The 10,442-nt window shown below is 37.5% G+C and overlaps 1 non-coding gene across 1 annotated transcript; it reads left to right on the top strand.

The window, feature by feature from the left end:
• The first annotated feature begins 1,110 nt into the window (after window positions 1-1,110).
• LOC145537341 (U6 spliceosomal RNA) lies at window positions 1,111-1,217 on the top strand. The gene has a single exon (XR_014076360.1). It is a non-coding gene; the product is annotated as a U6 spliceosomal RNA (small nuclear RNA).
• The last annotated feature ends 9,225 nt before the right edge of the window (window positions 1,218-10,442 follow it).

Raw genomic sequence — 10,442 nt, 5'->3', positions numbered from 1 at the left:
CAATCCCTGGGTCAGGAAGATCTCCTGGAGAAGGGAATGACAACCCACTCCAGCATTCTTGCCTGGAGAATTTCATGGACAAAGGAGCCTGGCAGGCTACAGTGCAAGGAGTTTCAGAGTCAGACACGACTGAGTGACTCACATACACACACACACACACACACACAGAGATAGGTACAGAAATGAATCTGTCTTAATAAGATTAAGTTTGGGAATAAAGTATTAGAAAGAGAGATTCTGTTTTTCTGCTCTCATTTCTGAGAAAAGAGAATATTAGCTTGGTCCTACTAGTGGCCATATTTTTACTTGAAGAAGGAGAGAGCCTAAGATGATTCCAAAGGAAGCCAGCACAGAAGAAAACAGATCTTAGGGATGGAGAACACATGAGAACAAGTATTAAAGGTATCAGTCAAGTTTCAGTCATCCCTAAAGTCCATGATATCTCTAAATTTTCAGATATGAATATCATTAAAATGTGTATTTTCCTTATTCATTTTAGTTGGTTTTCTATTACTAGTAAATGATGTAACTCTTGAGGTTTTTCTCACATAATACTTTGCGTTTTATATGGTTGCAAAGAGTCAGATATGACCGAGCAACTAAACTGAACTGATTCTAATTCTAATGCACATTATAGTCAAATTTATATATACTTCTATTTCCATTGCCTCATATTTCTATGCTCTTACTTTTGCCTCCCTCTCTCCACTCACTTTCTATGAAATTTGTTATAGGACATTATTTGTATTATTCCATATGAAATCTTTTTTTTAATTCGTTTATTTATCTATTTTTTAACTTTACAATAGTGTATTTGTTTTGCCATACATTGACATGAATCCACCATGGGTGTACATGTTTTCCCCTTCCAGAACCCCCCTCCCACATCCCTCCCCATCCCATCCCTCTGGGTCATTCCGGTGCACGAGCCCCGAGCACCCTGTATCATGGACTCCATATGAAATCTTGCAAACAATATAAAACATAGTAGACGACTGATGCCTGAATTTTAAAAATGTTAGTTAATCTATATATTTCTTAGCACATTAAGATAGATTAAAACAGCAATTATACTTTCAGTGAAGTGTTTCAATTAGAATAAAAGATATAGTGTTCGCTTCGGCAGCACATATACTAAAATTGGAACGATACAGAGAAGATTACCATGGCCCCTGCACAAGGATGACATGCAAATTCGTGAAGCCTTCCATATTTTTTCCCAATAAGGATAACAGCTGATCTTTCAATAGAAACTCTTCAGGCTAGAAGGGAATGGCAGGACATACTTAAAGTAATGAAAGAGAATAATCTACAACCCAGATTACTGTACCCAACAAGGATCTCATTCAGATATGAAGGAGAATTCAAAAGCTTTACAGACAAGCAAAAGCTGAGAGAATTCAGCACCACCAAACCATCTATCCAACAAATGCTAAAGGATCTTCTCTAGACAGGAAACACAGAAAGGGTGTTTAAACACGAACTCAAAACAACAAAGTAAATGGCAATGGGACCATACTTATCAATAATTACCTTAAATGTAAATGGGTTGAATGCCCCAACCAAAAGACAAAGACTGGCTGAATGGATACAAAAACAAGACCCCTATATATGCTGTCTACAAGAGACCCACCTCAAAACTAGGGACACATACAGACTGAAAGTGAAGGGCTGGAAATAGATATTTCATGCAAACGGAGACCAAAAGAAAGCAGGAGTCGCAATACTCATTTCAGATAAAATAGACTTTAAAGTAAAGGCTGTGAAAAGAGACAAAGAAGGACACTACATAATGATCAAAGGGGGTAATCCAAGAAGAAGATATAACAATTATAAATATGTATGCACCCAACATAGGAGCACCACAATATGTAAGGCAAATACTAACAAGTATGAAAGGGGAAATTAACAATAACACAATAATAGTGGGAGACTTTAATAACCCACTCACACATATGGATAGATCAACTAAACAGAAAATTAACAAGGAAACACAAACTTTAAGTGATACAATAGGCCAGTTAGATTTAATTGATATTTACAGGTCATTTCACCCCAAAACAATCAATTTCACCTTTTTCTCAAGTGCACACGGAACCTTCTCCAGGATAGATCACATCCTGGACCATAAATCTAGCCTTAGAATAAAAGATATATTGATGACACTGGTCCCATTTTTTTCTAGTTATTTTTCATACAAAGAAGAAAAATGTGCTATTCTCCAGACTATAAAAGTTTAATTTCGGAGAGAACACAATGGCGGAGGAGTAGGTGGATATGGAGTACATCTCTCTCCACGGATACATCAGGAATACACCTTCAGAAACAGAAGTGCATGCAGAACACCAGCTGAGAACAGACAGGAGTACCTGACCAGTAGAAAAGAATGTATAGAACCACACAAAACTCAGTAGGATGAAGGAACTAGAGGGTAAAACAGGAGTGTTAGTAGGACTGGACCTGCCCTCAGCAGGTGGGAGAACTGAAGCAGAGGTCTGATCCCCACATCAGGGTACCTGTCTGAGTCAGAGGAGAAACATTTAAGACTGGGAGTGAAACAGCTGATCTGTGGCAGCCTAAATGGAATGAGAATCACACAGTCCTTGCTGCAGCCATACACACCCTGGACAGGGACGCAGGTCCCCTGGAAGGTGCAGTGGCTGGGAGCTGGAGTTTAGGGATTGTGGAGCAATCCCAGAGCAAGGACTGCTGTTGACTGTGGAGAGATGGATTGAGGGGATATGAGGGAGGAGACTGTAGTGGCAAATGCCTGTGAAGGAAAGCCAGGCAGCCATGGAAGCAAGGCGATACTACTGAGTCACACATATGGGGTGGAGCCATCACCATAGCCTCTCTCTCCCCACATGCCAGCATACGGAGTTGAACAACAGAGAGGTTGACCCATCAAATGCCTGACACACTGAACTACAGAGTAGGACCCCAGCCAGGGGGCCTCCTCTATGTGCCTGATGTGCCAAACAACAGAGAAGGACCCCAGGCAAGGAAGCTCTCTAAATGCCTGAACGGAGCTACGGAGAAAGACTGGCCAAAGAGGCCTTCTGATTTCAGGCTACAAGAGGCTCAAAAAAAGACTCTGATAGGGCCATAACTCCAGGGGCAGAGGCAGTCTGCGTCCCTGCACACTTTGCACTGCTAGGGTCCCCACAAGCCAAGCGGCTGCATCACCTTCACGCTCAACTCTCACTGGGACAGAGCTGCCACAGGCAAAAAAAAAAAAAAATCTTGCATCTATGCACATAAGGGTCCCTTCAGTGGTGTCCAACTCTTTGCGACCCTGTAGACTGTGGCCTGCCAGGCTTCTCTGTCAGGGGGTTCTCCAGGCAAGAATACTGGAGGGTATTGGCCAATACTCGTTGCCATACCCTTCTAGAGCACTATATTTCCTGCTGCCCTAGCTGCCAACTCCCCTGAATACCTGGAACTGCAAGAACCCCTGCTACCCAAGCAGGTGAACCACCTCTACACCTGGCCCTCACAGGGGCAAACCCAAGTCCTCCAAGGCAGCCTCAGGAGCAAACTCCAGTGGACAACCCACATGCAGAGGTGGAAATAAACCACAATGGAAACCCAGGGGCAGTGTGGCTAAGGAAGAAGGCCAAAACCTTCCCATCAGCTGTACAAGATGCAGGTTAAATCCACACAATCAACAAGGCAGACTCTGAGTCTGTGGAATATATAAAAGGACATTGAGAGCTCCCACAAAAGAAAACGCACCAGTTCTGATAGCTGTGAACATTGGAGGCAAGAACACACAGGAGTAGGACCAGATTAGAATCTGAACTGCCCTCACAGCAGGTCCAGAGACCAGCACAGTGTTGGAGGGCATCTTAGGGAGGTAAGGTGGACTGTGACACTCGGTGAGGGAAAGGATTCTGACAGCAGTGACTCAAGGAAAACATTTATTATTCTTATGCTTTGACTTGTTCTGTAGATTCTTTTGGATTATTTTTTCTCCGCCCCGCCCCCATTGTAGTTGTCGATTTTATTGGCACTATGAAATCTAATTAAGCTTTTGAGCTTTTTTTTCCCTCAGTCACATTTTTTATTGTTGTTATAAATCTCTGCTTCTACGTCTGGGTTTTTCCATTTTGTGGAGCTTTCCTTTTTTTTTTTTATTCTCCTCTTTTAAAAATATTTTACACCTATTATTATTTTTCCTACGTTTATTCCTTTATTTGCTTTTCCTACTAATTTTTTCACCTTGCAGTTAATATTTAATGTATATAAATGTTCATTATCTACCTCTATTTAACTTTGCATATCTATTCTTTCTTTTCTTTCTTTCCTTTCCTCTCAACATATTTGTTACTTTTATTTTCATTGCTTTATTCCCCAGTTGGCACCTTGCTTTAGTTTTGTTTTCCATTTTGTGCTTTAGTTAGGTTTGTTCTTAATGGTAGATATAATTTTTGGTTTCCTTTGTTTGCTGGGTCAATATGTCGTACTTTATTTTTATTGGACTGTTTTGATTTTGCTTATGGGTGTATATGTATATGTGTATATTCAGTCACAATTTTTATTGGTGTTATAGACCTCTGCCTCTATGTTGGGCTTTTGCAGTTCTGTGGAGTTGTCCTTTTTTTTTTCCGTTTTTAATTTCTTCTTCATTTTTTTTCTTTTCTCTTTTTTATAATTTTAATTTTTATTTTTTAACCCTATTATACTTTCTAGATTTATTCCTTTGTTTGCCTTTCCTACTGTTCTTTTCCCCTTGTGGTTAATCTTTAATGTATATAAATCTTCTCCATCTACCTCTATTTAACTTTGCATATCAATTCTTGCTTTCTTTTCTTTCTTTCCTTTCCTCTCAACATATTTGTTAGTTTTGTTTTCATGTATTTATTCTCCACTTGGCACCTTGCTTTAGTTTTGTTTTCCAGTTTGTGCTTAAGTTAGTTTTGTTCTTAATTGGTAAGTATAATTTTTGATTTCCTTTGTTCGTCAGGTCAATCTACTGTACTTTATTTTTGTTGGACTGTTTTGACTTTGCTTATGGGTGTATAGGTTATATGTGTATATTCCATTATTTTAATTATTATTTTCCTGATTTTCTAACTGCCATTTATCTGGGGTTCAACTTTGGTTTCTCATTTTGGGGTATTTATTTTAATCTCACTTAATACCATAACAAACCACTTGTGGAACCTTCATTCCTGATCAGAGATCCAGCCCTGATCCTTTGGAGTGGGAGCACTGACTCCATGATGCTAGACTACCAGAGAACTAACCCTAGGGAGTATCAAATAGTGAGAACTCGCACAAAGGAAACCACTCGAATACAAGACCGAGCATCACCCAACCACCAGTAGCACCCTGTGCAGGATGCCTCATCTAAACAACAAACAAATAAAAATACAAACCCAATCATCAGCCAACAGGATTACCACTTCACTCAGCCCTTGCCCATCAGAGGAAAAGCAAACAAACAAAAAACTCAGCACAAATCTCACCCTATACAAAGCTTACACAAACCACTGGACTAAGAAGGCAGAAATCAAAAGGAAGAAAAAATACAACCTTGAAGCCTGGAAAAAAGAGACCTCAAACATAATAAGTTAAAAAAAAAAATGAAAAGACAGAGAAACACTACACAAATGAATGAACAAACTAGAAAAACAGAAGGCCAAATAAATGATGAGGAAATAGGTAAACTATCTGAAAAAGAATTCAGAATAATGATAGCAAAGATAATCAAAAATCTTGAAACAAAATGGAGAAAATGCAAGAATAAATTAACAAAGACCTAGAAGAATTAAAGAATAAACATACAGAGATTAACAACACAATTATTGAAATTAAAAATACTCTGGAAGGAATAAATAGCAGAATATCTGAAAGAGAAGAATGAATAAGTGAGCTGGATGATAAAATGGTGGAAATAAATTCTGAAGAGTAGAATAAAGTAAAAAGAATGAAAAGAGACCTCTGGGACCATATCAAATGCATCAACATTTGTATTATAGGGGTCCCAGAAGAAGAAGAGAAAAATAAAGGGTATGAGAAAATTTTTGAAGAGATTATAGTTGAAAATTTCCCCAACATGGAAAAGAAAATAGTCAATCAAGTCCAACAGGCACAAACAGTCCCATACAGGATAAACCCAAGGAGAAACACACCAAGACACACACTAATCAAACTAACAAAGACTAAACACAAAGAATATTAAAAGCAGCAAGGGAGAAGCAACAAGTAACATACAAGGGAAATCCCATACTCTTAAGAGCTGATCTTTCAGCAGAAACTCTTCAGGACAGATGGGAATGGCAGGATATATTTAAAGTACTGAAAGGGAAACATCTACAACCAAGATTACTGTATCCAGCAAGGATCTCATTCACAATTCATGGAGAAATAAAAAGCTTTCAGACAAGCAAAAGTTAAGAGAATTCAGTACTATAAAACCAGGTTTACGTCAAATGTTAAATGGACTTATATAGTAAAGAAATACAGGAGAAGAAAAAAGATCTACAAAATCAATCTCAAACAATTAAGAAAATGGCAATAGAAACATATATATCAATAATTACTTTAAATGCAAATGGATTAAATGCTCCAACCAAAAGACACAGACTGGCTGAATGGATACAAAAACAAGACCCATACATATGCTGTCTACAAGAAACCCACTTCAGACCTAAAGACACATACAGACTGAAAGTGAGGGGATGGAAAAATATATTCCATGCAAATGGGAAGTAAAATAAAACTGGAGTAGCAATCCTCATATCAGACAAAATAGACCTTAAAATAAAGAAGATTACAAGAGATAAGGAAGGACGCTACGTAATGATCAAGGGATCAATCCAAGAGGAAGACACAACAATTGTAAATATCTATGCACCCAACATAGGAGCACCTCAATACATAAGACAAACACTAACAGGCATAAACGGAGAAATTGACAGTAACACAATAATAGCAGGAGACTTTAACACCCCACTCACATCAACAGACAGATGATCAAAACAGAAAATTAATAAGGAAGCCAAGTCTTAAATGATAAATTAGATGAGATGGATCTCATTGATATCTTCAGGACATTCCATCCAAATTCAGAAGAATACACCTTCTTCTCAAGTGCATATGGAACATTCTCCAGGATAGACCACATCTTGGGTCACAAATCAAACCTCACTAAATTTAAGAAAATTGAAATCATATCAAGCATCTTCTTCAACCACAACGCAATGAAACCAGATATGAATTACAAGAAGAAAAAAAAAACTGTAAGAAACACAAACACATGGAGATTAAACAATACATTTCTAAATAACCAACAGGTTACTGAAGAAATCAAAAGGCAAATCAAAAAATTTCTAGAAACAAATGACATTGAAAATATGACAACTAAAATCCTATAAGATGAAGCAAAAGCAGTTCTAAGAGGGAAGTTTATACCAATACAATCCTACCTCAAGCAACAAGAAAAACAATGAATAGACAACCTAACTTTACACCTAAAACAACTGGAAAAAGAATAACAAAAAAACCCCAAAATTAGTAGAAGGAAAGAAATGATAAAGATGTGAGAAGAAATAAATGAAAAAGAAATGAAAGAAACAATAGTAAAGATTAATAAAACTAAAAGCTGGTTCTTTGAGAAAATAAACAAAATTGACAAACCTTTGGCCAGACTCATCAAGAAAAAAAGAGAGAAGAATCAAATCAACAAAATTAGAAATGAAAAAGGAGAGGTTACAACAGACAATGCAGAATACAAAGGATTATATGAGATTATTATGAACAACTATATGGCAATATAATGGATACCCTGGAAGAAATGGAGAGATTCTTAGAAAAGTTCAATCTTCCAAGACTAAACCATGAAGAAATAGAAATTATGAACAACCCAATTACAAGCACTGAAATTGAAGCTGTGATCAAAAATCTCCCAGAAAACAAAAGCCCAGGACCAGATGGCTTCACAGGAGAATTCTATCAAACATTTAGAGAAGAGCGGAAGTCTATCCTTCTAAAACACTTTCAAAAATTTGTAGAGGAAGTAACACTTCCAAACTCATTCTATGTGGCCACCATCACCCTGATACCAAAACCAAAGATAACAAAAGAAAAGAAAACTACAGGCCAATATCACTGATGAACATAGATGCAAAACTCCTCAACAAAATTTTAGCAAACAGAATTCAGCAACACATCAAAAAACTCATACACCATGATCAACTTGGGTTTATTCCAGGGATGCAAGGATTCTTCAGTATACTCAAATCAATCAATGTGATACACCATATTAACAAATTTAAAGATAAAAACCAGATGATAATCTCAATAGATACAGAAAAAGTCTTTGACAAAATTCAGCACCCATTTATGATTAAAACTCTTCAAAAAATGGGCATAGAAGGAACCTACCTCAACATAGTAAACTCCATATATGATAAGCCTACAGCAAACATTATTCTCAATGGTGAAAAACTGAAAGCATTCCCCCAAGATCTGGAACAAGACAGGGGTGTCCATTTTCCCCACTATTATTCGACATAGTTCTGGAAGTCCTAGCTACAGCAATCAGAGAAGAAAAAGAAATAAAAGAATCCAGATCAGAAAAGAAGCAAAGCTCTCACTGTTTGCAGATGACATAATACTGTACACAGAAAATCCTAAAGATAGTATCAGAAAATTACTAGAGCTAATCAGTGAATTTAGCAAAGTTGCAGGATACAAAATGAATACACAGAAATCACTTGCATTTCTGTACACTAACAATGAAAAATCACAAAGAGCAATTAAGAAATCAATCCCATTCACTACTGCAACTAAAAGAATAAAATATCTAGGAATAAACTTACCTAAGGAGACAAAAGAACTGTACACAGAAAATTATGACACTAATGAAAGAAATCGAAGATGACATAAACAGATAGAGAGATATTCCATGTTCCTGGGTAGGAAGAATCAATATTGTGAAAATGACTATATTACCAAATGCAATCTACAGATTCAATGCAATCCCTATCAAATTACTAATGACATTTTTCACAGAACTAGAACAAAAAATTTCACAATTCATATGGAAACACAAAAGACTCCAAATAGCCAAAGCAGTCTTGAGAAAAAAGAATAGAACTGAAGGAATCAAATTTCCTGAGTTCAGATTATATTACAAAGCTACAGTCATCAGGACAGTATGGTACTGGCACAAAAACAGAAATATAGACCAATGGAACAAGATAGAAAGCTCAGAAATAAACCCATGCACCTATGGGTACCTTATTTTTGATAAATGGGGCATAGACAGCCTTTTCAATAACTGGTGCTGGGAAAGCTGGATGGCTACGTGTAAAAGAATGAAATTAGAACACTTCCTAACACCACACACAAAGGTAAACTCAAAATAGATTAAAGACCTAAATGTAAGACCAAAAAGTATAAAACTCTTAGAGGAAAACATAGGCAGAACACTCGATGACATAAATCAAAGCAAGATCCTCTATGACCCACCTCCTAGAGCAACGGAAATAAAAACAAAAGTAAACAAGTGGGACTTGATTAAACTTAAAAGCTCTTGCACAGCAAAGGAAAGTATAAGAAAGGTGAAAAGACAACCCTCATAATGGGAGAAAATAATAACAAATGAAACAACTGACAAAGGATTAATTTCCAAAATATTCAAGCAGCTCATACAACTCAATACCAGAAAAACAAACAATCCAATCAAAAGGTGGGGAAAAGACCTAAACAGACATTTCTCCAAGCAAGACATACAGATGGCTAACAAACACATGAAAAGATGCTCAACATCGCTCATTATTCAGTTCAGTTCAGTCGCTCAGTCGTGTCCGACTCTTTGCGACCCCATGAATTGCAGCACACCAGGCCTCCCTGTCCACCATCAACTCCCGGAGTTTACCCAAACCCATGTCCATCGAGTTGGTGATGCCATCTAACCATCTCATCCTCTGTTGTCCCCTTCTCCTCCTGCCCTCAATCCTTCCCAGCATCAGGGTCTTTTCCAATGAGTCAACTCTTCTCATGAGGTGTCCAAAGTATTGAAGTTTCAGCTTCAACATCAGTCCTTCCAATGAACACCCAGGACTGATCTCCTTTAGGATGGACTGGTTGGATCTCCTTGCAAATTGAAACTACAATGAGATATCACCTCACACCAGTCAGAATGGCTATCATCTCTACGAACAATAAATACTGGAGAGGGTGTGGAGAAAAGGAAACACTCTTGCACTGTCAGTGGGAATGTAAATTTATACAGCCACTATGGAAGACAGCATGGAGATTCCTTAAAAATCTAGGAATAAAACCACCATATGACCCAGCAATCTCACTCCTAGGCATATACCCTGAGGAAATCAAAATTGAAAAACACACATATATCCCATTATTGATTGCAGCACTGTTTACAATAGCTAGAACATGGAAGCAACCTAGATGTCCATCAACAGATGAAT

Source organism: Giraffa tippelskirchi, chromosome X, assembly GCF_054371585.1.
Source record: "Giraffa tippelskirchi isolate mGirTip1 chromosome X, T2T-mGirTip1v1.2.pri, whole genome shotgun sequence".
Lineage (NCBI taxonomy): Eukaryota > Metazoa > Chordata > Mammalia > Artiodactyla > Giraffidae > Giraffa > Giraffa tippelskirchi.
The sequence above is the reverse complement of the archived record's forward strand: the minus strand, read 5'-3'. Positions and strand labels throughout refer to the sequence as shown.